The following is a 26,799-nucleotide window of genomic DNA, read 5'->3' as shown; positions in this document are numbered from 1 at the left end:
CCTACCATTACTGAAAATCTTTGGCCATAGGTTGGCCTTTATGGGGATTTGCTGACCAGGTTCTAATTATCTTGAATGATGAGAACAACTCAAGTTGTGATTTTGGTTGAAACAGTCCTAGGTTCTTTGGCAAAAGTAAATGCAAATCTTCTCTATAGAGAGGCAGGTTTACTCTTAGACACCAGGACTCTCCAAATAATTTTGCAAGGGCAATGAGAAAGATAACCAAGAATACAAGGAAACAAAGCACCAGGGGACAAAAGAATACATAAATGAAAAACAACAGCAATAGACTATTAAGACTTTAAATATTAGAATTATCAGATACAAATTATAAAACTATGCTTATTACATTTAAAAGTAAATGAATGGCATGCTTAAAAATATCCACAGGTATAGGAAACTACAAGAAGTGAAAAAGCAGATTAGGAGAAGAACCAAATGTATACGCAAACAATGATTCATGGAACACTAAATCAAAAACTAATGATGTACTGTATAGTGAATAACATAACATAATAAAAATTTTTTAAAAAAAGGGAGAAGAACCAAATGGAATTTCTAGAAAGGAAAATGAGTGTTGTTTAAAATTCAATATTTGCAAATCATATATCTGATGAGATTAATATCAAAAAATAATAACATACAGCATAAAAACAAATAACCTGGTTTAAAAATGGGCAAAGGATTTAAATAGACATTTTTCCAAATGGCCAACAGATATATAAAAATACTCATCACCATAAACTGGGAAAAGCAAATCAAAACCATAAGGAAATATCATCTCATACCTGTCAGGATGGCTATTATCAAAAAGATGACAAATAAGTTTTGGCAATGGTATGGAGAAAAGAGAATATATATTGAAATATGAATTGATACAGGTATCATGGGAAAAGTATGGAGGTTCCTCAAGAATCAAAAACAGAGCTACCCCTGTGGGGTACCTGACTAGCTTAGATGGTAGAGCATATAACTCTTGGTATTAGGGGTAGAGTTTACTCAAAGAAAAAAAAAAAAAAGAACTACCATTGATCTAGCAATCCTACATCTGGGTATATACCCAAAGGAAATAAAATCATTATCTCAAAGAGATATATGCACCCCCATCTTCACTGCAGCATTATTCACAAAAGCCAAGACATGGAAACAACCTAAATGTCCATCATAGATAAATGGATTAAAAAGTGTGGTATGTATATACCATGGAATATTATTTAGCCATCAAAAAAAAAAAAAAGGAAACTGTCATTTGCAACAATATGGATAAACCCAGAGGGCATTGTGCTAAGTAAAATAAGTCAGACAGAGAAAGACAAAATACTATATAATCTCATTTTTACATGGAATCTAAAAAAGTCCAACTCATAGACTAGAGAGTAGAACTGTGGTTGCCAGGAGTGGGGGTAGGGGAAATGGGGAGATGTTGATCACAGGGTATGAACTTCCAGTTATAAGATTTAATAAATTCTGGAAATCTAATGTACACCATATAGTTAATGATACTATAGGTCCACAATAGCCAAACTGTGGAAGGAGCCAAGATGTCCTTTGACAGATGAATGGATAAAGAAGATATGGCTCATATATACAATGGAATATTAGCCATCAGAAAGTATGATTACCTACCATTTACATCGACATGAATGGAACTGGAGGGTATTATGTTAAGTGAAATAAGTCAATCAGAGAAGCAAAATTAACATATCGTTTCACTCATATGTGGAACATAAGAAATAACGCAGAGGATGATAGGGGAAGGGAGGGAAAACTGAATGGGAAGAAATCAGAGAGGGAGACAAACCATGACAGACTCTTGACTCTGGGAAACAAACTGAGGGTTGCAGAAGGGGAGGTGGGTGGGCGGATGGGGTAACTGGGTGATAGGCATTAAGGGGAGCATGTGATGTGTTGAGTACTGGGTGTTATACTCAACTAATGAACCACTGAACACTACACTAGAAACTAATGAGGTACTACATGTTGGCTAACTGAATTGAAATAAATATAAATAATAATAATAATACTGTATAGTATACATGAGATCTGCTATGCTAAGAAAGTAGAAGGGGCTTTTTTAGGTTTTATTTGTCAAAGACAGAGAGAGCACAAGCAGGGGGAGCTGCAAGCAGAGGGAAGAGCAGGCTCCCCACTGAGCAAGGACCCTGATGCTGGGCTCAATCGCAGGACCTTGGGATTATGACCTGAGCCAAAGGCAGATGCTTAACTGACTGAGCCACCCAGGTATCCTGCTAAGAGAGTAGATCTTAAGTGTTCTCAATCACAAAAGAAAAGAAAACTTTCTAGGGTGATGGATATGTTAATTAACTTGGCTGTCGTAATCATTTCACAACATAGGAGTATATTAAATCTTCATGTTGTACTTTTTAAAAAGTAAATTTTAAACACTACATCAAAAACTAATGATGTACTATACAGTGGCTAAGCAAACATAAAAAAAAAAAAAAAAAGCCTCTGTCTTCGGCTCAGGTCATGATGCAGGGTCCTGGGATGGAGCTCCGCATGGGGCTCCCTACTCAGCAGGGAGTCTGCTTCTCTCTCTCCTTCTGTCCCTCCCCCTACTCATGTGCACAAGGCGCACGCACGCTAGCTCGCTCTCAAAACAAATAAAATTTTTTTTAAAATAAATAAAAAAGTAAAATTTTTAAAACTATGATTTTCCCAGGTTTCAATATCAAAAAACAAAAGGAAAGAAAAGAAAAACTATGATTTGCCATTAAGAAATTATTGCAATGTAGGGGCGCCTGGGTGGCTCAGTCAGTTGAGCCCCCGACTCTTGATTTCAGCTCAGATCATTATGTTAGGGTCATGAGATCAATCCCTACATCAGGCTCCCTGTTGAGCAGGGATCCTGCTTAAGATTCTCTCTTTCCCTCTCCCTCCATCCCTCCCCCCCACTCACTCTCTCTCTCTAATAAATAAATCTTAAAAAAAATGATTGTGATGTATAAAACACTTCAGAAAAATTGTTTAGAAGCTAATGAGTATACACAGACATAAAACCTGACCTTAGTGAAGGAAATATTCATAACCGAAACAATGGCCATTAAATGAATAATCATTATATTTTTGTGCTGTGGGCTAAATACTTGTGTCCCTTCAAAGTTCGTACGTTTAAGTCCTAATCCCAATTTGATGGTATTTTTAGAGGTAGAGTCTTTGGGAGGCAATTAGGTCTTGGGGGTGAAACTCATGAATGGGATTAGTGCCCTTACAAGAAAAGACATGAGAGAGATGATCTGTCTCCCCACCATGTGAGGATACAGCAAGAAGGTAACCATCTGCAAATCAGGAACAAGATCCTCCCCAGACACTGAACCTACCAGCACCTTCATCTAGGTCTTCCCACAGACCTCAGAACTGTGAAATAAATGTCATTTAAGTCACCCAGTTTATGGGATTTTGTTACAGCAGTCAGAACTGACCTGAACATCTTGAAAAAGCAGCCACTAATTACTTACAGGAAGTAAGATACAAATCTATGAAACTGTGCTAATATGCTTTCTTATAGAGATACAGGTTAAAAAAAAAAAAACTATGCACAAAGCAATGCAAATGAAGAAATGTTTGTCAAATCCTTTGGGAAAATTACAAATGTCTAAGCAATAAGCTCAGTATGACCAATTCATACATCACATAATACTATTATTTTTTTAAGATTTATTTATTTAAGAGAGAGAGGGGCACATGGGTGGCTCAGGATCAAGCCCTGCATCCAGCTCCTTGCTCAGCAGGGAGCCTGCTTCTCCCTCTCCCTTGTACTTCCCCTGCTTGCGCACGCTCGCTCTCTCTCTCTCTGTCAAATAAATAAATAAAATCTTTATTTAAAAAAAAGAGAGAGAGGGGCACCTGGGTGGCGCAGTCATTAAGCGTCTGCCTTCGGCTCAGGGCGTGATCTCGGCGTTATGGGATCAAGCCCCACATCAGGCTCTTCCGCTATGAGCCTGCTTCTTCCTCTCCCACTCCCCCTGCTTGTGTTCCCTCTCTCACTGGCTGTCTCTATCTCTGTCAAATAAATAAATAAATATAATCTTTAAAAAAAAAAAAAAAAAAAAGGAAGGAGAGGATCTCAAACAGACTCCCTACTGAGCGCAGAGCCTGACATGGGGCTCTATCTTACCTGAGCCGAAACCAAGAATCAGATGCTTAAATGACTGAGCCACCCAGGTGCCCCCACATACTACTACCGTTAAGGCATTAGTATCATTTTTTTCTCTTTTGGTGGTGCATAAATGGTGCATGTTTCAATTGATGGTATTTTAGATTTATAAAAATGGTACTTGCAGAGATCAACAAATTTTCCGGAACTGATCAAAGACACCAATTCACGTAATAAAGAAGCCAAAAATTCCCAAGCAGTATAAATTTAAAAAATCCACACTTAAAGACACCACATGAAATTACTTCAATCTAAAAGGAAAGAGCAAAACCTTAAAAGCAACCATGGTGGGAGGGGAAAAAAAGGAAGTTTACCTTCAAAACAAGGCCAGACGCCAGGTTTATGAAGTAGAAAGTTCAAGAGTGTTACAATGGCAACTTTCGCCAGATTGATTCATATATTCAACACAATACCTAACAAAACTTCAGCAGCCTTTTGGCAGAAATTGGTAAAATAATCCTAAAATTTATATAGAATTGCAAATTACATAAAATTGCAAAATTTGTATAGACTTCATAGAGAGGGACACCTGGGTGGCTCAGGTCATGATCCCAGGATCCTAGGATTGAGTGCCACAACAGGTTCCTTGCTCAGCAGGAAGCCTGCTTCTCCTTCTGCCTGCTGCTCCCCCTACTTGTGCTCACTCTCTCTCTGACAAATAAATAAAGTCTTTAAAAAAAAAAGAATTCATAGAGAATACCAAAACAACTTTGACAAAGAAAAACAAAGCTGGACAACTTACACTTTCCAATTTCAAAATTTAATATAAAACCACTTCAGTTGTTATCAACATGACGTGGTACTGGCAAAGGACAGACATGTAGATCACTAGAATAGATGTGAGAGTACAGAAACAAATGTTTTATACTTATGGTGAACTGATTTTCAACAGAGGTGTAAAGGAAATTCAGAGGGAAAGGATAGCCTTTTTAATGAATGGTACTAGGAAAACTAGATATCCATATGCCAAAAGATGAAGGTAGACCTTTACCTCATACTATATACAAAAATTAACAGAAAACAAATCAGAGCATGGAGCACCTGGATGGCTCAGATGGTTGCACGTCTGCCTTCAGCTCAGGTCATGATCTCCAGGTCCTGGGATCAAGCCCATGTCGGGCTCCCAGCTCAGCGGGAAGTCTGCTTCTCCCTTTCCCTCTGCCTCATCCCCTGCTTGTGCTCTGCCTCTGCCTCTGTATCAGTCTCAAATAAGAAAATAAAATCTCAAAAAAAAAATAGATCAGAGCTAAATGTTAGAGCTAAAACTTTTACTTTTTTCTGAGATTTTATTTATTTATTTGACAGAGAGGGAGCACAAGCAGCCAGAGCGGCAGGCCTGAGAACCAGAAGAGCCAAAAGTCTATTTCTTGTCTGAAAGCCAGCTGGCTTGAGATCCAGGAAAAGCTAAATGTTTCAATTCTATGCAGATGTTCAACAGATTAGATGAGGTTCACCCATATTGGGAGGGCAATCTGCTTTACTCAGTCTACCAATTCAAATGTTAATCGCATCCAGAAACACCCTCATGGACACACTCAGAATGTTTGACCAAAGAACGTTTTTTTTTTTTCTTAAAGATTTTATTTATTTGACAGAGATAGAGACAGCCAGCGAGAGAGGGAACACAAGCAGGGGGAGTGGGAGAGGAAGAAGCAGGCTCATATCAGAGGAGCCTGATGTGGGGCTCGATCCCATAATGCTGGGATCACGCCCTGAGCTGAAGGCAGACGCTTAACTGCTGTGCCACCCAGGCGCCCCCGACTAAAGAATGTTTGACCGAGTAGCTGGGTACCCTTCCAGCCCAGTGAAGTAGACACAAAAAATTAATCATGGTTATCAATCCAAAGAAAGCAAGAAGGGAGAGTAAAATGGAAGACACATGTCAAATAGAAAATGTAAAGTAAAACAACAAAGTCCACCACGTCAGTAAATACATTAAGTGTAAATAAATTTAAATTCCACTTGGAATCAGCCAGATGTCCAGGAGAAATAGATTAATTCAATTCACTAAGTCACTAATATCTACTCTGTGTTATCTACTGTTTTAGGTACTTGGACACATCAATGAACAAAACAAAGCAATCAGATTACAAAACAATAAATACTTTATATTCATTTTTGTCTACCTAGAGTCTTTAAAAGACTGTGGTGATTTATAATTTAAAAATTTTTATAGGACAGGTTAATTTAAAACTAAGGAAAGAGCTTAGCAATGAAATGAACAAACATAGGACATAATTACATGAGGAACCACAGATGAGAAAATTACTAAAAGTGAGTATTAATATTAACCATGAGCTTATGGGCAACCAAGACAAAAAGGGAAATGACATATTATAATCATTTGGCCAAAGTTATATATGCTATGGAAGACAGAAACCTTTATTAAATAAGCCCTAAATTACAAAGAAAACTAACATGGATCCTTATATATTAAGGAATACATAATTATATAGGTTGTCCCAAAAGATTCAGGGGCCTTGCTGAGTTTCATACAAGACAAGCTGAGTAGGATAGGAAAAAAACTACAGGCTTCAGATTCAAACAGCATCTGAATAAAGTTTGAATCCTGTTCCATCACTTACTGCTTGTATAACCATGGGCAAGTCACTTAACCTCTCTGAACATGGTTTTCCTGATCTCTAAAGCAGAACTATGATTGAAGGAATTACAAGTTTCATAAAGTATCTAGCATAAATAAGTTAACTTTAAAAGAATTTTTATTATTATTATGGCACATAATCAATAAATATAAGGTCAATGTAAAGTGATACAGACTAGAGTTTCTACTTCTTGATTAAAGGACATGGTGCTTTGTTTTTCGTATAAGATGCAATTATTTTTAATGTCTAGCGTTTATAATACAAGACTAGAGCTTTCTCCCCAACTCAAGTTTATAAATTTTTGATTGGCTTGGGAGACCAATAGGGATATTTCTTCTTGTCTAATTTGGTTTCTGGGAAGACTTCATTCAGGTCCTCAATGATCATCTAATCAAATGGAATTATGTTCTTCATCTTCTCCAGCTCTTTTTTTCATATTCCTCAATCCTGGCCTTTGAAAGAGAGAAAAACTCAACACAACTTTTCAAATCTTCTTTTTGTTCAGCATCCACCTGAATAGTATATTTATCCTCTGGCACAGGAAACTTCTGGGCATTAAACTTTTTCTCCAAGTCATCTACCAAGCCAGCCTTCACCACACTGGCTTGGTAGTAAGTCTAGTTGATAGCAGGTGGATTATCGGGGACAGTAGCCAACATGGAGGTGAGGGTCTCATTATGGGATTTCAGGGAGTTAACAAGGGCCTTCTGATGTGGGGTATGATCTCCCCAAAAGCTACCCAATCAATGGCCTTTAGAGCAAGTTTTCCCCCAGCCATCTTGAGATCTTTCACCAACCCTGATGGCCCAGCAGGACATGGTGCCTTAAAAACAGTCAATTCCACAATCGATGAACTAAAATATGAAAAATTTCCAAAACTGTTCTTGGAAATCTCTAAAGAACAATATCAAAGTAATATAAATTATTTAATTAAAGAGAAAGTTGACAATTTTAGACCTTGAGATAGAAGGTTTATGTAATAAAAATTTACATAAGGCAAGCCAGTAAAATTGGGCTTTTATAAAATGGGTTTGTCCTTGTGTTAAAAACCACTTTTTATCTCTTTCCTAAGCGTTAACAATAATCAGTATACATAAAAGTAGAGTCCATTTTTTTGCATGCTGTTCTTTTCCAAAACTTGCACTTAAAGAACACTCAATTAATAATTCTTAATAAGCAAATGGCTATCAGCTACTATCTCTGGAATTGAGTTTCCACTTCAAGGAAGTTGCCTAATATGTTCCAAGGTGACAGCCTGATAGCTTGGCCCCCGGCATTTCTGTGACTTATGACATAAATATTTTTTTAAAAGGCCAACTGTGAATGTTTAATTTTATACATCAACTTGGTTATACTTTCTATGGTACCCAGTTATTTAACGAAACACTAATCCATGTGTTGCTATGAAAGCATTCTGTAGATGTTGCTACCATCTACCATTAGTTGACTTTAAAAAACAGATATTATCCTCAAAAATATGGGTGGGCCTCACCTCATAAGTTGAAGGCTTTAAGAGCAAAACCTGATGGTCGTGGACAAGAAGATATTCTACCTCCAGCCTGCAGCATTATCTCCTAAATTCCAGCCCACCCTCCAGAATTAAAACTTGCCAGTCCGCACAAGTGGGTGAGCCACTTTCTTAACATAAATCATAAATATACATGTGTATATGTACATGCTGTATGTATCTTATTGGCTCTGTTTCTCTGGGGGAACCCTGACTGATACACCAACAAAAGTGAATGATGTTTTTTGAGGCTTTAAAGTACTAAAAAGACATCAAAAGTAGATCACACCAAGTGATATTATATATTGCTTTCAACCTTTAGTTTTAACTAAAACAAAATGCCTTTTCTTTGATATCAATCCTAGGTTGCAGATCCCAACCAACATCTATCATCTTTAACATTCATGTCCTTTGAGGCTTTTTGCATAATAATATAGAGATTTCTCAGAATCGAAACTATGTATCATTAAATCCACTTAAAAAGAGATTCTAAAACAGAATTCTTTAAAGTTTACCCATAACATCAACAACACATACAACTGAAATCATATAGAAAGTACTTACACCATATTAGTAATAGAAACTAATATATCATAATTGTGTACTCCATACCTATAAATCTGTAGCTCCACCCTTTAGCATATGCCTAAGGAAGAGAAATAGCTTATCAAATCCAGGCAAATGAAGGATTTAACCAAAAATACCCAGTACTATTTATTTATTTATTTATTTACTTATTTATCAAAGATTTTATTTTTAAGCAATCTTTAACCCCAACATAGGGTTTGAACTCACAATCCCGAGATCAAGAACTGCACGTTCTATCAACTGAGCCAGTCAGGTGTCCCTCCAATACTATTTAAAAACTCACTTTATATCACCAAAACAGAAAATATCATTTTTAACATAAAAACTAGAATAGGTACACCAATATAATGTTGATATTGAGAAATGCAATATATTTATGTAACCTGAGACACGTGGACCATGTTACAAAAGTGCTCATTTTATTGCCACGTACATTTTGTGGGGTAAAGGAGGGAGAATAAATATCGAGGGTTAAGGTATAAACTGTGAAACATAAGCCTTTGGCTGATTTTATTGATACTGGACACCCTTAACGCCTTTATACGCTTACTGAGAAAGACAAATACCAGAAATTCCTTCTTGAATATTTTCCTTCAGTTTTTCCATAATTTCCAGATATTCCCATTTCCTCTCACAATAACTGTCCTAATGCTAAATTGTTCAAAGGAAGCAGTTAATGAAACCAATTAGGTTGTACATCACAAAATGGAGACAATCTAGCAATTTCTCCTATTTAAACATAAAAAAAAAAAAAGATCAAAAAAATTCAGTACATTTCTGTGGCCTGAGAACCTATTTTTTTGTCTCCTCTTTTCTACCCTCATCTTCTTCTATTCCCAAGTCCTACTGCCCAGGCACAGCAACAAAAGCACATTTTATCATATATTGCCACCTCAATCCACGTGAAGTAATAATGCTGCTAGATTCCAAATGTACAGCTATGTCGAAGAACTAAAAAGCATTGAGCCAGGCTGGAAAATGGCAGCATTTTATGACCCCAGTTTAGTTTATGGTCATTTCACAAAATCTACTGAAGTTAAAAGACTTAAAGTTTTTTCTGTAATTAATAAATTGATCCTCTGTCTCTCCATTTCTAATTCCTTAATTCCAATTCTACCAGGATGGTTTATATTGCTAAAAACATCTATGGAGGATTAATCTTTTGGTCATAATTTTTAAATGGCTGCAATAATTGATTATATATAATTCACTGCCTAATCAGAAATAAAATTTTAATCCCATAAAAGATGTTTAATAGCAATTTTAACTACTAAGCACATAATTAATGGTTAGGGGATTAAAAATTAAATTTCAAGGTGGCTAAAGCATAAATCCAAAACTTTAGACAATTTTAACGAGAACAAAACATTAAAATAAAAAGCTTATAATTGTGTTTCTAAAATTATGTGTAACTACACATTGCTATTCTACATTTTCATATAAATTAACATAGATGGATACTCAAAAAAATTTTTGTAAAACATTTTTAAAGACAATGGAAGGGCAATAAAACAATTTTTACAACTGAATAGTCATAAAACAATTTTTAGTTATAATATAAAGAAATCTTATTCATAAAAGAAAACAAAGTTAAAGGCACTGGAATGCTGAAATACTAATTACTCTGCTTTTACATAGGGAAAAAATATGGCAGTACAATTCTGTGTCTGTTATATATGCAAAGCTTCCAATAACTTTGATGATTTTGAAACAAAGAATTACTTTTTACCTATATAAAAAATTACATATGTAATTTTTTTTATTATAAGAGGACCTTATAACAACACCATTAAACAAATGGGGCTCTACGTTCCCATGCCTGACAATTTTCAATGAAGGAATCTCACTTTTGCTAAGGCAATGACTGAATTTTGTGCAAGATTCTCAAATTTTGAATATATCACATTAAGGAACACCAATTTTATTTTCAATTGCTTGAGTGGATGGGATTAAAGCTAATGCAGTTGTACTACAGGAATTTTCTGCCACTCAACTGCCAGTGAAATAATGCATAAAGAATTCTTATTAAGTCAAAAGAGAAGAGAATGCATTTGAAAGCAGAATTTACCCCCCTGATTAAGTTTTACGAATGGAAAGATCAAGATTCAGGTCACTATGGAACCTTTACCTAACTCAAAAAGAGCCCCTCTCTATTAATAACCATTAAAATGTTCCACATTTTAAAGTATGCAACATCATGGCCTCATTACAAATTAGTTATTTAGGAAAAACTGCATTTCCTTCAAAGAAAAATGTTAAAAACATGCAATTCCTTCATCATGCATTTTTAAATACTAAGGAAAGATATGCAACTGTTTTTGTAACCTAGGCTCAAGCAACTGCCCAAGAAGCCTATAGAACTGATACTAATAGGAGTTTAATGCCTGATGGAAAATCAGTCTACAGATTTATCTTGATCTGAAAAATAATGTCATCACTGAATTCCACCTTGAGATACAAAAGTAGGGATTATATTGTGTTGGTAAAATGTTAGCAACTGCATTTCATTTTTTGATAAGGCAATACAGTTTTCCTAAAATAAAAGAGTTGATTATATCTCTTATTACTGTTATAAGAATTTGATGTATCACAAAGCACAAGAGTTACAGCACGTGCCAACTATCAACCAGAAAAAATGAACCTGATTCATAATTCACTTTGAGAATGTCTAGTTAGTCAATCAAGTGATTTGTAATCATGAAGACTGCCAGAAATGTAGTGAATAATGAGCTACAGTAAAATCCCTGGATTTTTTTAGTATTCTTAAAATTTCATTATGTGACTTTTATTGCCATTTTTGATCACTGTTTCTCAGCAGCACACATATTTACTTACAAGTTTTTGACTATTAAATAGGCTAAAGGATATACAAGTTGAATGACCACAGTATTTAATGTCTTCCTACAAAATTAAAAGCCTTAGTGTTTAGAGCTTGAACAAAGAAAATTTCATTCCATTCAAACCCCTTGACACTCCCCTCATTTTATTTAAATTATTTAGTGAATATGCTATTTCAGCATAGCAAATTTTAATTCAGAATATTTTCTTAAGTTGTTTCTATATAGCCTAATACAAAGAAACTTACCTAACAGAATATAGTTAATATCAGAAGCCTTAAGCTTCCTTTTAATATCTTCATAGTATAATATTTCCTTAGTTAAAACTAATGTAAGCTGATAGCCAAAGAACATTTGACCTCTAACTAATACAATCTTGTTAAATTATAAATAAACAAAAAATAAACCAACTTAAAGTTTGGCATATTACTAAAGGAGTAATATGATACATTAGTGTTTTTCTTTCTTTTTTTTTAAGATTTTATTTATTTGTCAGACAGAGAGCACTAGCAGGGGGAGTGGCAGGCAGAGGGAGAAGAAGGCTCCCCGCTGACCAAGGAGCCCGACTCGGGACCTGATCCCAGGACCCTGAGATCATGACCAAAGCTGAAGGCAGATGCTTAGCAGACTGAGCCACCCAGGTATCCCCATTAGTGTTTTACTAAATGTAGAACTACTAACCCATGTCAGGATTTGTCATTCTGATAATACTGGTCATTATAACCTTTTTAATCAGGATTCCATAACATAAGAGTTACAGTTGCAAAGCAAATGGAACTTTAAATGTGATAACAAGTAGGTTCATTCCCTGACGTATTTTTCATCATTTTCAAGCAGAAGAGTCCTTTTCCAACTTTAGACTGATAATAACACCAAAACACATGGATCTCCTTAAAGGAAATGATAGAGTCCCTAAATCAAGACCTAAAATACTTACTATTAAAATATATTATTCATGAAAAAAATGCAACAATTGAAATTTAGTGGTTAAATTTTCAATAATAAATGGTTAGTTGTTCAAGATAACAAAACTCCAGACATGCACTATACTGACTCCTTATAAGAAGCTAGTATGATTACCATGGGACCTCAGGAAAGATACTGTTTTTTTTATTTTTTTTAAGATTTTATTTATTTATTTGTCAGAGAGAGAGACAGCCAGCGAGAGAGGGAACACAAACAGGGAGAGTGGGAGAGGAAGAAGCAGGCTCCCAGGGGAGCAGAGACCCCGATGCGGGGCTCGATTCCAGGACCCTGGGATCACACCCTGAGCCAAAGGCAGACGCTTAACAACTGAGCCACCCAGGCGCCCCAAGATACTGTTTTTAACACTGAATATTCCCCGATAAGTCTAGTAGCATTCCACCTTGGAATGTACTTTATCACCATTATCACACCAACTGTGAGGATAATCTTTTCTTTCCTTTATAGTTTAACCATTTGGTTATTCATCCATTTAACAAGTGCTTATTAAGCATCTGTATGTACCAGGTATTGTGCTAAAAACTGGGGACATAAAAATGAATTAGACACATAGCCTTTGTACTTGCCGTTAAGAAATCTACAGTCTATCTACAGTCCAGTTAGAAAGAGACATAGAGGGGCACCTGGGTGGCTCAGTCGGTTAAGCATCTGCCTTTGGCTCAGGTCATGATCCCACGGTCCTGGAATTGAGCCCCACGTTGGGCTCCCTGCTCAGCAGGGAGCCTGTTTCTCCCTCTCCCTCTGCCTCTTACCCTGCTATGCACTCTCTCTCTCAAATAAATAAATAAAATCTTTAAAAAATTATGTTTAAAAAAAAAGAAAAAAAGACATAAATAAGTACATAAGCTCAATAAAATATAAAGATAAATACAAAATATAAGGTTCTAGAATAGTATGTAGTAGAAAGGTTCAAAGAAGATAAGGTTCAATGATAGAGGTCAGTAGTTAGGAAAGCCTTCAAAGAGAAACAAACCTGAATCTTGAAGGAAAAGCTGGTACTCAACAGGAACAAAGAGAAAAGATCATAATGGTAAGAAGGAAAATATTAATGAAGACAAAAGTGCTGAATACCTAATCATGGTAGGGTAACCACAAGCTATTCAGGGTTTTTTTTTGGGGGGGGGTGTTAAGATTTATTTATTTTAGAGACAGAAAGAGAGAGAGCATGACAGCACAAGGTGGAGGGCAAGAGCGAGAGAATCTCAAGCATTGACTCCCTGCTGAGTGCAGACTATCAGGCCGGATCTCACAATCCTGAGATCATGATCTGAGCCAAAATCAAGAGTCAGCCGCTTAAAGCACTGAGCCATCCAAGAGCCCCCAAGCTATCCATTTTAACTGAGGTAGACCTGTAAGGAATATACATGACAGTGGCTGGTAAGGAAGAGGACTGCCAGAGGCAAGCTTGAAGCAATATGCAATAGCCCACCAACAAAAGACCTTGCATATATGCTAAAGACAACACAATTAGGGTGCCTGGGTGGCTCAGCCGTTAAGCATCCACCTTTGGCTCAGGTCATGATCCCAGGGTGCAGGGATCGAGCCCAGCATCGAGCTCCCTGCTTGGCGGGAAGCCTACTTCTCCCTCTCACACTCCCCTTGCTTGTGTTCCCTCTCTCGCTGTCTCTATCAAATAAATAAAATCTTTAAAAAAATAAAAATAAAAAATAAAGACAACACAATCGCCATCCGAAAATCCTTCAGTGGTTTCTGTCTATAACAACAACAACAAAAAATCCATAATGTCTACACAATTTATGCATTTGGCTTTCCTCAACCGTGGTCAAACTAACATTTTACACTCTATTACACATCTGTTTGAGAACTAGTATCACCATTTTAGCCTACCTGTTTTATATGCATATGTAAATAATCCCCCAGAACAAAGGTCTCAGCCTCTAGCAAACTTATATATTAAACAGCAATTCTATCATCTGAAGAGTGGGGCAGACACTAAAGATACACCAAGTTTTCCCAAGGAAGCATTATCAAGATTCTTCTTAAAGAATCCATACATGCATACCAACAGACTGTCGAAAGTTGTGTCCACATAGGGAAGCCTGGGTGGTGTAGTGGGATAAGCACCTGACTCCTGGTTTCAGCTCAGATTGTGATCTTGGGGTTGTGATATCAAGCCTCATGTGGGGCTAACTTCAGGATGGAGTCTGCTTGAGACTCTGCCCCTCCCCCTGCCCTGCCCCAGCAATCTCCTGCTCTATCTCTAACATAAATCAATAAATCTTTTTCTAAAATGTTATGTCCACATAAAGTCACAAAAGCAAATGCTTCAGTCAGATACATTTTGGTGTACCTCAGTCAGTAGTACAAAATCACTGTGAACTAGCCAGACTGCCTCAAAAGTAAAGCAGCCCATTGTCAAGTTGCACATGTAAACCTTTCATGCAACTTAACACCACACTTACAAACAGGAGCTTTGCGCAGAAGCTCTGAGGTTACATAGTTGAAATCCTGGGTCAGTCACTGACCTTATGCAAATTATTGAACTCTGAGTCTTAGTTTCCTTGTCTATAAACTTGGGATAATCCTTCGTACCTCACATAACTGTTATAAAGATATAACAAGATATAAAAAGCACTCAGAATAGAGCTGAGCTAATTAATTTTAATTAATTTTACTAATTTTAATTAATAATTCTATATAATTATAATTATTAATTATTCAACAAGTAGTATTTTATCATAATAACTACAATAGAAATCATTCTAGTTAAGACAAACTCAAGTTTATACACTGAATAACTTTGACTTGCACTATAATGTTAAAGAAATTTCCAAAGTCCAGTCCAACTGAAAATGTTTGAGGTAGGCTTAATGTGAAAATAATTATACTGAGACAAATCATCTTAAGATAATGTTTTCAAGAAACGATATTTTTAAAAACACACTGAGTTTTGGGGTGCTTGGGTGGCTCAGTTTGTTAAGCATCTGCCTTCAGCTCAGGTCATGATCCCAGAGTCCTGGGATCAAGCCCCACATTGAGCTCTCTTCTCAGTGGAGAGTCTGCTTCTTTCTCTGTCCCTCCCCCTGCTTGAGCTCTCTCTCTCTCTCTCTCAAATAAATAAATAAAATCCTTAAAAAAAAAAAAAAACCCCGCACTGAGTTATACATAATAATTACTTATAAGGCATGGGAAGGGAAAGCCCAATCTTACTATAGAAATATTGAGCCTTTTTGAGGAAAAGAAAATTGAACAATCAAACTTTTTCTCCAAATATAGTGCATCAGCCCCACCAGTCTTTGACCTTGGGATTTGTTTATGCCCCAAAAGAAGAAAAATTAAAAGATAACAGTAACATTTTAAAAAAAGGAGATTATCAGTAAAGCAGACTGTAAAAGAAAATTGACTTTGACAACCTGACAATGGAGATAATTCAAGTGAAAACAACTTGAATAAAGAGGCCAAAGCAACATCAGTTAACTGTATCAAGTTACTTATACATAATGTTATACAAACACATACACACATATATATACATATTTCACGGTTAGGTAGGACTGGGTCAAGTCACAAATGTAATTAGTAAAGTAAAATGAAGTGATGATTAATAAATATGCACTAAATGATATTGAACTGAACTACAGATTGCTAATAGATACCCTACTACTTCTTGTAATAATATTAAACATGTACAGTCATCCATTATATCTCTGGGACAGCAAGCCTGTGGCAAGCATTAACAATGGCTACCATTTCAAAGACCAAATAATGTATCTGAAAACAGAAGAGTATCTTTTACATTGACACTGCAGTTATATGAAATTTCCTGAAATTCGTAATATATTTTAAAATAAATATGTAAAATATGTGATTCTGCTCTAGCCAATATTCAAATAAAAGTCATGAATTAAAAAAAAAGTCATGAATTATAACTTAGCTAGCATGCATTATATGGAAATTAAGAACAGAGGTGAGAAAGAATACCCAAATTGGGGTGCATGGCTGGCTCACTTGGGAGAGCATGTGACTCTTGATCTTGGGGTTATGAGTTCGAGCCCCACACTGGGTGTAGCGATTACTTAAAAATAAATAAACATTTAAAAGAAAGGAAGGGAGGGAGGGAGGGAGGTTACCCAAACTATTTTTAGGTATATTCATAAACACTGAATCATTACTTCCAACCCTTTTCGTTGTCAGGTTGATCTCTGTGTGAATCTTTACACTCAAGTAATAAAGCATGACGGCTCAACATCCCATAAAACAAAGTCCAAACCAAACTATTGTTTGATAACCCTGAAAACATCAAATAACACTAGCATGATCTTTCCTGTGTGAAGATGACACTAACTCACCTTCAACAGAGATGAGCTTCATGTTGTTTTTCCACAACGGAGATGAACTTGCTCATCTGGCCAGTTCTCCTGCCAAAGCTCCCTGGTGAACAACAGCTTATATCTGCAAGATGAGTGTTACCAGTGGTCACAGAAAATAACAAAATAAAATTATTAATATACAAATGAAACCTATGCCTTGGTCATAGGTCACTATGTTTTAACTAACTAAATATAAGGCCAGAGAAATACATAAATTCTATAATACTTACATACAAAACTGTACATGTATTTACTCTGTTTCATTCACTATATTCTATATATCACTGACCTAAAAATACAAATAGAGCCTGACCTCTATCCCTAAGTAAAAATGTTCTCAGCTATCTTACCTAAAACAAAGATTGCTTCTGACATGCAAAATCAAAAGTATATAATGAAAATGCTCAAAACATGAAAGCATGCCAACTTTACATCCCTCATCACCAGTAGCAATAACTGAGGAAATTACAGAATATTTTTGTTAATGTTAGCAACATTCTCAATAACATTAAATGCAGCATGACTGCAGCCAAAATTACTTTGACATTTCCCAGAATTCTGAAAAATATTTCTATTTTTTATGAAGAAAAGTACTTTCATTACTAGCTACAGTGTTTATTCATGTTAATACAGACAGAGGTTTATAATTAAATATTCCTGATTTTATCGATTGCCAGTTGAATCTCCTTCATAAGAGTTGAGAAGCTGGTTAAACACTACCGGAAGACAGTTTTTAAGTAGAAGTAAAGTTGACGTTATGTGCTTCTTTATCATTTAAGGGAATATAAATTAGATTAACATCTATTAAAAATCAGTAAGGAACTATTTACAACTAGATACAATTCAAACAAAATCACAATGTTAAGTATCTATGAAAAGTAAGGCACTCACTATTTGGGGGTTCTGTTAACAGGTATAAGAATAACAAGGTATTATCAACAATCTCAAAGAAATCACAATAACAGTATAATTGAAACATTCCACTTCCAGTTCTACACAATTGTTTGCAATAAGAAACAGCTGAATTCTAACCTAGACCTCTGCTAGAACAGGAAGGATGAAGTAGAGAAGCATAGCATCATACCAGAGCATGGTAGCTACCACACAGATGAGGCTCTTGGGCTCCTCTTTCAAGGGACTATAAAGAAGTTTCAATAGAAATGTTGAGAACATCTGCTACAACCCATGATGTAGGCCCACTGCCACCTGTAAACAAATAAATGTTGTTAATTTAAAGGCACTATACAAATGTTTCCAGTCACAATTCTGTTTTAATGGGTTATTCCCCTTAACAACTCTTCACTATATTTCTCACCATAATTCCCTACCAACTCACCAAAACTGGAAGTCCTCCACTGGGCTGCAAACTCTTAAAGTTCCTCTTCATTTTAGTTTCCCATTTCCACAACACCCAGCAGAGTAGCTTACAGATTGTAAATGCTTAGTAACTGTTTGATAAGTTGAAATCAACTAGTCAACTTGCTCCCTTACCTGTCACTCCAAAAATTATCACTCGTTCTAACTATATTCACTATTACTAGCAGGACAGTATTAGATGAAAAGACAAGATTATTTATTTAGCAAACATTTTCCTCAAACATCTACTAAGTACCATGCTAAGTGCTACAGATACTAGTATAAATAGCACATGACCCTTACCCTTAAGTAACTCATCTATTAAAAAAGATAAAAATGGTATACTCTGAAAACCATAAAAGACTGATGAAAGTAATCGAAGATAACACAAAGAAATGGAAAGACATTCTATGCTCGTGTATTGTATGAATAAATATTGCTAAAATGTCCATATTACCCAAAGCAATCTACACATTTAATGCAGTCCCTATCAAAGTACCACCAGCATTTTTCACCAAGCTCAAACATTCCTAAAATTTGTACAGAACTACAAAAAACCCCTGATAGCCAAAGCAATTTTAAAAAAGAAAAACAATGTTGGAGGCATCACAATTTAAGTTATATCACACAGCTGTAGTGATCAAGACACCTTGGTACTGGCACAAAAACTGACACACTGATCAATGGAACAGAACAGAGAATCCAGAAATGGACCATCAATTCTACGGTCAACTAATCTTCAATAAAGCAGAAAAGAATATTCAATGGGAAAAAGTCTCTTCAACAAATGGCTGAACAGCAACATGCAGAAGAATGAAACTGGACCACTTTCTTACACCATTCACAAAAATAAATTCAAAATGTATTAAAGACCTAAATGTGAGACATGAAACCATCAAAATCATAGAGAACACAGGCAGCAACCTCTTTGACATTGGCTGTAGCAACTTCTTACTAGATACATCTCCCGGGGCAAGGGAAACAAAAGAAAAAGTGAACTATTGGGACTTCATTAAGATAAAAACTTCTGCACAGTGAAGAAAACCAACAGAACTAAAAGGCAACCTTTGGAATGGGAGAAGATATTTGCAAATGGCATATCTGATAAAGGGTTAATAACCAAAATCTATAAAGAACTTTTCAAACTTGAGTGGCTCAGTTGGTTAAGCATCTGCCTTCGGTCACGACCTCAGGGTCCTGGGATCAAGCCTGGCTTCGGGCTCCCTGCTCAGCGGGAAGTCTGCTTCTCCCTCTGCCTGCCACATCAACTGCTTGTGTGCTCTCTCTCTCTCTCCCTGTCAAATAAATAAATAAAATCTTAAAAGAAAAAAAAAGTACTGATCCAACTCAATACCCAAAGAACAATTAATCCAGTTAAAAAATGGGTAGAAAAGGGGCACCTGGGTGGCTCAGTCGTTAAGCATCTGCCTTTGGCTCAGGGCGTGATCCCGGCATTCTGGGATCGAGCCCCACATCAGGCTCCTCCGCTGGGAGCCTGCTTCTTCCTCTCCCACTCCCCCCGCTTTTGTTCCCTCTCTCGCTGGCTGTCTCTCTCTCTGTCAAATAAATAAATAAAATCTAAAAAAAAAAAAAATGGGTAGAAGACATGAACAGACATTTCTCCAAAGAAGACATACTGATGGCTAACACACACATGAAAGGATGCTCAACATCACTCATCATCAGGGAAATATAAATCAAAACTACAATGAGATATCACCTTACACCTGTCAGGATGGCTCAAATGAACAACATGGGAAACAACAGACATTGGCAAGGATGCAGAAAACGGAACCGTCTTATACAGTTGGTGGGAATACAAACTGGTGCAGCCACTCTGGAAAACAGTATGGAGGTTCTTCAAAAAGTTAAAAATAGAACTACCCTATGATCCAGTGATTACATTACTGGGTATTTACCCAAAGGATACAAAAATACTGATTTGAAGGGGCAAATCCACCCCAATGTTTACAGCAGCATTATCAACAACAGCCAAATTATGGAAAGAGCCCAACTGTCCACTGACTGATAAATGGATAAAAAAAGTTGTGGCATATATATATGCAATGGAGTATTACTCAGCCATCAAAAAGAATGAAATCTTACCATTTGCAACACTATGGATGGAGCTAGAATGTACTGCGCTAAGTAAAATAAGTCAGAGAAAGACAAATACAATATGATTTTACTCGTGGCATTTTAGAAATGAAACAGATGAAGATAAGGAGAGAAAAAAAGGCAAACCATAAAACAGACTCTTAACCATAGAGAATAAACTGAAAGTTGCTGGAGGGAAGGTGGGTGGCGGGATGACTTAAATGGGTGATCGGTATTAAGGAGGGCACTTGTGATAAGCACTGGGTCTTATAGGTAAGTGATGAATCACTAAATTCTACTCCTGAAATTAATATTACACTCTATGTTAACTAGAATTTAAATAAAAACTTTTTAAAAGGGAAAAAAAAAACAAGAAAGATAAAGATGGAAATTAGTCACTAGGATACCCTGTAATCAATTTATAGCAAGTTTTCCAGAAAGTGCTACAGGTAGTAAAAGAAAGGGAAAACTGGCTTAGAATAAAGGCTTTAAAGAGAAAACGTCATGTGAAATATTAAAAAATAAGCAGCTGCTGGACAGATGGACAAAAAGAAAAAGGACATTCATAATGGAGGGAAGAGGTAAAAATTATAGAGGTTCAAAAGGGTACACAATATTCTGAGAACTTCAGGAAGCTTTTTGGAGAATAGCTAATGAGAAGAAAGAGGCATGAGAAAGTTCACAAAGATGCCTCTTATGCTAAAAAGCTGGACCTCTGTCTGACTGAAGGAGGTAAGCCAGGAGAGTGATGTAATCATTAACAAGATCCTGGCTGTAGTGTGAAAGACGGGAGGAAGGACAAGACTGAGGCAAAGGACTAAATCACATGAGACAAAACTGTCTTGACCTAATGGTTTATGGAATTATGGTGACCCGATTCAACATCAGTGACCAGTAGATCTACTACCCAAGGGGTCCCAAATTCAGGTAGATATTTAGAAACTCCAGGTGCTGATTTATTTCAGAAAACTGTTTATGTGGTATAATCTCGATCAAAAATCATGGCAGGAATTTCATAAGAATTATAACAAGATTAATAACGAGTAGCGCTGGGTAGTGGGGATACAGGTCATGTTTTTCTTCTTGTTAATTATATATTTCAAATTTTCTACAGGGTAAAATTAAAAATAAATCCTACAGCAATTCCTTGAAACTTAAAAGCTAAAACTGGCATTAACCCTAAAGGGCCAGAGATTCCTTCACATCATACCTAACCCAAAGCCTCCCTTCACCACCATGGCCCACCACACACAAAATACTCATTCCTACATCAGAACCTAAACCAGTGTCCTCTCTGTTTCTGTAGCATCCTCTTGTTCCGAAAGTCTATCTAAATCTCAACTTCATACCACAAGCTATATTGATTTTATATATGAATTATCAAAAGCTATCATTTTCTGCCCCATACATTGTGACACTTGATCATATCATTTATTGAAAGCCTTTCTAAGTAGTTCTCCAGTCTGTTCTTCCTACAGTTTTTTTTTACAAGAATATTAGAGCAAAATCAGTCCTATTCCAAAACAAATATTCAGACATGACTCATTTATGGGTATCCGTGCATATAATTACATCAGTGAATTGATCAACTGCAAATTTATGTATATAACCACTGCTAAAGAGTTTTCAAATCTATCATCTCAGAAAAAAAATTGCCTACTGTTAATGAGTTGAATTGTGCCCCCCAAAAAATATACCGAGGCCATAACTTTACCTGTGAATGTGACCTTATTTGGAAAGAGGGTCATTACAGATGTTCAAGTTAAGATGAGGTCATTAGGGTAGGCTCTAATCCAATATGACTGGTGTGTTTATAAAGGAAAATTTGGACATAGATTCAGAAACACATACAGGGAGGTCACCACATGAAGATGAAGGCAGGGATCAGGATGATGCATCTATAAGCCAAGGTACACCAAAGATTCCAGTAAATCACCACAAGCCAGGAGAGAGGCATGTAAAAGATTATCTTCTTCACAACCATTGAAGGAACCAACCCTTACGACTCCTTGATCTTGGACTTCCAGCCTCCAGAACTAGGCAACAATAAATGTCTGTTGCTTAAGCTACCCCTTTTGTGGTACTTTGGTACAGCAGCCCTAGCAAAATAATACGCCTACTAACGAAAACCATGATTTGGAAGTCACTAAAGACAAAAACATTCTGAAGAAAGACTGCAAATCAGAAATAATAAACTTTCTTGCTATTCATTTTTCAATCTGCCACCAAGGTGGTATTTAATAGCTAAGCCAACCTAGTGCCAAAAAATTCTAAGGATTTTCATTTCGATAGTACTATTTATACATACGACAGCACATAATCAGAGAGAATATTATCCTATAGCTACTGGGACATGAAAAGAACATGAATAATATACATTTCCTTTGTTTTGTAAAAGAGTTACTCTATGCTTTTTTTATGTGCCTGTGAGAATACAATTTGACCTATAATCAAAAGGTAATATAATCAGTTACTTGATAAGAAGCAGTGAAATCAGCATAGATCAGGAATGAGCTCTGGAGTGACACATACTTCACTTCAAATCCTTGCTGTGTTACTCATCTTCTATGTGACTAGACTGAGCAAGGTACTTAACCACATTTGAGCCTCAAATTCTTCACCAGTAAAATGAGAATTTTACATCTTACGTAAATTGATTAAAAAATATACGAAATATGCATAGCATATAATAAAAAGGTTTTACTATTTATATAAAAAGTAAAATTCAGGGCGCCTGGGTGGCACAGTCGTGAAGCGTCTGCCCTCAGCTCAGGGCGTGATCCCGGCGTTATGGGATCGAGCCCCACATCAGGCTCCTCCACTATGAGCCTGCTTCTTCCTCTCCCACTCCCCCTGCTTGTGTTCCCTCTCTCGCTGGCTGTCTCTATCTCTGTCAAATAAATAAATAAAATCTTTAAAAAAAAAAAAAAGTAAAACTCATAAATTAAGGATTTTTTACACTTCCCTTGGGTAGGATAACTATTAGGCAAGTTTATGTAAGAACGAAACTCTCCATCCCACACAGTATATATAAAAATATAGCCTTTGGCTAGTTCCTTACTATAAAATGCAGAACTTTTGGAATTTTAAAACTATTTGTCAAAATTTAACACACAGGGATGCCTGGGTGGCTCAGTCAGTTAAGCATCTGCCTTCGGCTCAGGTCACAATCCCAGGGACCTCAGATCAAGGCCTGCATCAGGCTCCCTGCTCAGCGCGGAGCCTGCTTCTCCCTCTAGCTGCCGCTCCCCCTGCTTGTGCTCTTTCTGTCTGTCTCTGACAAATAAATAAATAAAATCTTTTTAAAATTTTTAAAAATTCAAAACACATTTAACTTATTAATATTGGAACTGAAATATAAATAGGATCTTGGTGACTTTTCGCTCTGTCACAGACATTGATCGGTATGTTGCTTTCAAAGGTCTATAATACCACTCCTTTATTCTTTCAGATCACTAAGTTCTAGCCAATCCAAAACAACTACCTTTACAACTTAGACTGACATGAGACTGAGGCTAATATTATAGCATAATACAATGTAATGCTCTACCAGATATTACTGATACGTTTTTGTCTTTTTTTAAATATAAAATATACATCTCAAAAATGTAACTAAATAAAAAGGGACTTATTTTGGAATTTGTATATTTGGGGGTTTTTTATAATAATTTTTTATTATGTTATGTTAGTCACCATACAGTATATCCTTAGTTTTTGATGTAATGTTCCATGATTCATTATTTGTGTATAATATCCAGTGCACCATGTAATATGTGCCCTCCTTAATACCCATCACTGACCTATCCCAATCCCCCACCCCCTCCCCTCTGAAGCCCTCAGTTTGTTTCCCAGAGTCCACAGTCTCTCATGGACAGGACTGGAGGAGATAATGCTAAGTGAAATAAGTCAAGCAGAGAAAGACAATTATCATATGATTTCACTCATTTATGGAACATAAGAAATTGGAAGATCGGTAGGAGAAGGAAGGGAAGAATGAAGGGGGGTAAACAGAAGGGGGAATGAACCATGAGAGACCGTATATTTGTTTTGAGAAAGAACTCAATCAATCCCCAAAATTCAAAAGGACGTTGTTATCCCAGGCGAACACTCTACACAAAATACAAATTATACTTCAACTGTGTATTGCAATACTTATAAACTGAAACTTACACCTACAACTATATATAAAGAGATAGAAGAAACCACATAAGTAAGTCCAAAAAGACTGTAACTATTATATGGAGAATAGGGGTATTTTTGTTAATCTTTTTATCAGAAACACCTATACCTATCTACATTGGTCAAATTTGTTAGCAAATGTATCAACAACCCACTTCTCCTTGTGTGACAGGTAAATGGTAATTATCTGAGCATCTTTTAATAAACTTTGGTGAGCTATAAAAACACATTCATGTGTAATACTTTAAAAACAGGTTCAATGCTAAAATTCCATGATATTACCATCAAAGCTAATGGGGAGTCAAGACCAAACACAGGTATTTTTCTAAATATTTATGAAAACATGTTTTGCCTTCATACTTAGCGTGGTTCCTAACTTTAACTTAAATGTACTTTGTTAGTTGAGTTTTTAAAAAATGGACCTGCTTCTTGCTAAAAAACAGTACAAAGGCTGCTTTTCAGAAACACTGTTATGCAATTATTTTTTATTTACAGAGAGATAATTAGATTAGCATACTTAAACATGGTAGAGTACTGGGAAAAATTCTTAGATCTTATAATCTTTTTTTAAAAAACTGATTTAGGGGCACCTGGGTAGCTCAATCCATTAAGCATCTGCCTTCCCCTCAGGTCATGATCCCAGGGTCCTGGGATCAAGCCCTGCATAGGGTTCCCGGCTCAGCGGAGTGTCGGCTTCTCCCTCTCCCAGTGCCCCCCACCCCCAGCTCATGCTCTCTCTCTCTCTCATTCCCTCTCAAATAAATAAAATCTTCTAAAAAAAACTGATTCAAAGTTAGTAAATGCCTCATCCTATTTATTCAAGATACTACATTAGTATCATTTTGGCTGATCCTAAATCACAATTTTTTTTAAAGATTTTATTTATTTGAGAGAGAGCGAGAGTGAGAGAGCACAAGCAAGGGGAGCAGCACAGGGAGTGGCCGAGGGAGTGGCAGGAAGTTTAACCAGTGTAGAAAATTCCTTATATTACACATTACAGATGTTCACCAGAACTTTCAACTAGACGAGAAATGCCTTTGAAATATTTACACAGAGGCAAGCAGACACACATACACACAGACGCACACATAGCTTTCTCTCCAGACAGAAAGGCTACAGAAATGAAAGAAATCATATTTAGTGAATGTGAGCAAATAAAGCTAAATAAAAGGGGTACTGAATGGTAATATCTGATTACACTGGGTCTCTCCTCCCCAAATATGCTAGGGAAAATTTCCTACTAGAAGCTGAATACATAAGATAATTGACCTAAAACAGAGAAAAATGTGTTACCTGGTTTGCTTGTTAAAACACAACTACCTTGAGAATATTTATAGCACTGACAAAGCTACTATTAGTAGCTTCATCTTCCCTTAAAAGAACTATTACTACTATCACAAGTTTCCTAGTATGTATTTATAGAAGGAAGCAAATAATTTATTAAACCAAGTTTTTGGTCTTGAGGCAACAGATCTGGGAAAAGACAGTTTTACAATAGGATATATTAACTCCATCTCTAGCTATATTGATATTTTTTCATAGGAGAGGCATGGTACTGTGTGAATATTATGACTCAAGCTTACTCATCTCAACTAAGAATGAATTAAATTTGTTAGAGTAAAAACCTGAAAGAGAACGTACATGCATGTAATTCTAGGTTGCCATTTTTAGAATAGGGTTTTTCTCCAAAGAGATTTTAAAAACGTGTTTCCACGTTATTCTATTTGTGCTATTCTCACTTTAGTGCTCTGGTAAGTTGGTTGCTAAATAGAAACAAGAAACAAACTCATTTTCAAACAGAAAGTCGTTTGTGATTTGACCATAGTATAAGCTACAAAAAAAAGAAGCAATTTGTCAAAGTCTTGACTGCCAAAATACAATGAAAAATAGATACATGTACATGTAAAGAGACACTTAAATTTGTGCTCATCCCTATGGTCCTGGTCCAGTTCCCATGAGAGATTAGAAACCCGACTACATGGTAAGTAACCTATAGAAAGCTTCACTGTACCCAAACTATCATTTTTTCCAGGAAAGTCCAGAAAATAAAGAAGAAAATTATAGGCTCTGCAGAACACATACAGTCTTCTCATTCTGTAAGTAGCTTTCAGGCTGATAAGGCTTCAATGTTTTTCCC

General features: G+C 36.2%; 1 long non-coding RNA gene and 1 pseudogene across 3 annotated transcripts in view; both read right to left on the bottom strand.

Annotated features, from left to right (window-relative positions):
* Positions 1-26,799, bottom strand: part of LOC103672171 — a 140,934-nt gene that overhangs the window by 94,273 nt on the left and 19,862 nt on the right. For all 3 annotated transcript variants that reach the window (XR_005832403.1, XR_005832402.1, XR_005832404.1), the window contains 2 exons: positions 18,115-18,236; positions 17,010-17,112 (listed from right to left, as the gene is read on the bottom strand). This is a non-coding gene — a long non-coding RNA (uncharacterized LOC103672171). The remainder of the gene's footprint in view (positions 1-17,009; positions 17,113-18,114; positions 18,237-26,799) is intronic.
* On the bottom strand, positions 7,063-7,561 carry LOC103672170 (annotated as a pseudogene).

The sequence above is a fragment of the Ursus maritimus genome, unplaced genomic scaffold (assembly GCF_017311325.1).
Source record: "Ursus maritimus isolate PB19 unplaced genomic scaffold, ASM1731132v1 scaffold_5, whole genome shotgun sequence".
Classification (NCBI taxonomy): domain Eukaryota; kingdom Metazoa; phylum Chordata; class Mammalia; order Carnivora; family Ursidae; genus Ursus; species Ursus maritimus.
Note: the sequence above shows the minus strand (reverse complement) of the source record. Positions and strands in the feature narration are given on the sequence as shown.